This window comes from Dasypus novemcinctus, chromosome 30 (genome assembly GCF_030445035.2).
Source record: "Dasypus novemcinctus isolate mDasNov1 chromosome 30, mDasNov1.1.hap2, whole genome shotgun sequence".
NCBI classification, from domain to species: Eukaryota; Metazoa; Chordata; class Mammalia; order Cingulata; family Dasypodidae; genus Dasypus; species Dasypus novemcinctus.
The window spans coordinates 30,697,547-30,700,580 of NC_080702.1; positions in this window are offsets into that span (position 1 = coordinate 30,697,547).

Here is a 3,034-nt window from a genome sequence, read left to right on the forward strand (position 1 = left end):
TATATGTTTATAGCATCAGCTCATGATCTTTTTGTGTGGTCAGTAGTAATTCCCACCCCAATTTCTGATTTTATTTACCTACATCTTTTTTTTTGTCAGTCTACCCAAATGTTTGTCAATTTTGTTGATCTTCCATCAAAGCATAAAATTTTGGTTTTGTTGATTCTATTTTTCATTATCAATTTCATTTACTTGTGATCTGATGTTTGTTATTTCTTTCTTTCTACTTAGTTTGGGACTACCTTGAGGCTGTTTCTGGGCCTGCAGGGACTCTAACTAGGGTAGCACTGCTGCTAGGAAAAGGAAGCACTTTCTTCACCAATCTCTTAAACACAGTGGCTCAAGGATGACCTGAGTTTATCTTATTTTCTCTTCACTTATGTCTCTGTGTTAAAGAACTTTTTTTTACTTTTATTTTTAAACAAGGAATACAAGTAGTAACATTAAAGTGAAGCCCATATATTATGTGTCCATTGTGATTTAAAACTTTGATGGAAGGATAAATTGAATGTGCAGCCCTTGTATCAAATGGTGATCACTCTGCATGTTGGTGATAATACCATCAACACAGACCTAACAGCCATGGTCTTCTATCTTGGTATCTGTTGTGATCTGTCCTGTCTTCAGAGCAAAGCTACATGAGATCATATTCCAAAATATGTGCCTTACAACACAAAGTCCATGATGAAAATCTGTATTTAAAAATAAAGTATATATTCATTTCTATTTTGGGGGCATCTTTGGAAACCAATTCAATAAGGAGAAGAGGTGAAATGTGTGGCCAAGGACTCTGCTTTGAAGTGTAAGCAGCAGCAGTGAGCTCACCTCATTCTTATACCTTCCCTGACATCATCTCTTAACACTCTTCCTCTTCTTCTCTCCCTGACCACACAGGCTTCCTTGTTCACCTTGAACGCTGGAAACAACCCTTTCTTAGTGCATTGTGCTTGGCCGTTCTCTCAGCTGGTTTCACATACCCAAGGTTTCCTTGTGGTTCCCAACTTCTCATGGAGAGGTCTCTCTTAAAATGGCTCCTTATCTACTGAACCTGTTTGAAGACTAGTAAAACATAGCAGCCCCATATGACTGTCTCCATTTATCTAACTCCTATTTTCCTTTTTAAAAATGTTGCCATCTGATATTCTATATGATTACTTTTAATTTCCTTACATTCTTTCCCTATTTTCCTCATTTTTCTGCACTTTATTTTAATTGTCTAGACATTGCCTGACATATTACCAAGAATAAATATACAGACTTCAGGTGAATGAAATGATATTTCATTGAAACCATGGATTTCATGTCTGCTTGAAGTAAAGGATGAGAGTGGAAAAGGGAAACTTTAACAGGGATGGCACCAGAAGTCCCCAAGGAACCAGATGCCTAATCAAAATATATACATTATGTTGACTTTAAAACAGCAATGTTAGCACTTCTGCTACAATAGTAGTGCTTGTTTGTGTGAAAATTATTGATATTCTTTCTTTATAGGTACTTACAACAATCCCATTATGCAAAGAAATGATACCAGATTCTCAGAATTTCTACTCTTGGGATTATCAGAGGATCCAGAATTGCAAACCCTCTTCTTTTGGTTGTTCCTGTCCATCTACCTGGTTACCATCTTTGGGAACCTGCTCATCATCCTGGCCATTATCTCCGACTCCCACCTCCACACTCCCATGTACTTTTTCCTCTCCAACCTGTCCCTTTGTGACATTTGTTTCTCCTCCACCACTGTCCCCAAGATGCTGATGAACATTCAGACAGGGAGGAGAGTAATAACCTATGCAGGCTGCCTAATTCAGATGTACCTTTTTGTGCTCTATGGAGGATTGGAGGACTTTCTCCTGGCTGCAATGGCCTATGACCGCTTTGTGGCCATCTGTCATCCCCTGCAATACTCTGTCGTCATGAACCCCCAGATCTGTGTCCTGCTGGTTCTAGGGTCTTGGATCATGAGTGTACTGAATTCCGTGTTACAGGGCTCAATGGTGTTGCAGTTGTCCTTTTGTACACACATGGAAATCTCCCACTTTTTCTGTGAACTTAATCAGATGATCCAACTTGCCTGTTCTGACACATTCATCAATGTCATAGTGATGTATTTTGCAGCTGGAGTGCTAGGAGGGGGTCCCCTTGTTGGGATCCTTTTCTCTTACTCTAAGATTGTTTCCTCCATACGTGCAATCTCATCAGTTTTGGGGAAGTATAAAGCATTTTCCACCTGTGCATGTCACCTCTTGGTGGTTTCCTTGTTTTATTGTGCCAGCATAGGAGTGTACCTTAGTTCTGCTGTTTCACACAACACACATTCAGTTGCTCCAGCTTCAGTGATGTACACTGTGGTCACACCCATGCTGAACCCCTTCATCTACAGTCTGAGGAATAAAGACATAAAGGGTGCTCTGAAAAAATTCTTCGGGTGGAAAATATAAAAGTGTCATTATTCCTTGGGTTGAGAAATTGCCTGTGAATGCAGCACTCAATGAAAAATCCAGACATTGTAATTCTTTGGTCAAAATATGGAAGCAAAAACTGTCTCTTTCTATTCATTTCAGAATTTCCATGTTTTGGATTTTAAGCTGCTTCTTTTATTAAACATTCTCTGACTCTTAGATATCCAACAATTTTCCCTTTGTCCATTTTTCCAATTTCCCAATATAATTCTCAATCTTGTAAGAGAAATAATTTGGAAATTCCAACATATCTCAAACATGGATTTCTTAAAGAATATATATATTTGTGAAGTCTCACAAGCAATGTTTTCTTTGTTTTACTGAAAGGGTAGATATGAGTTGTTCTGCTACTATTGAAGAAACTACACATCACTTATAAGCCCATTAATATTATTTAATTTACATGAAAATCTGTTACTGCTACAGTTTTTTGTACATCTTTCCTTTAAATATGTGTACATATTTCCTCAAATTTAAAAAATCTTTCAGAAAATACCAACTTTCTCACACCTTTCCTTCTTAAATCTGATCATTTCATTTTACTTCTTCTTTAGGATCCTGTTTTCTTATTCAGC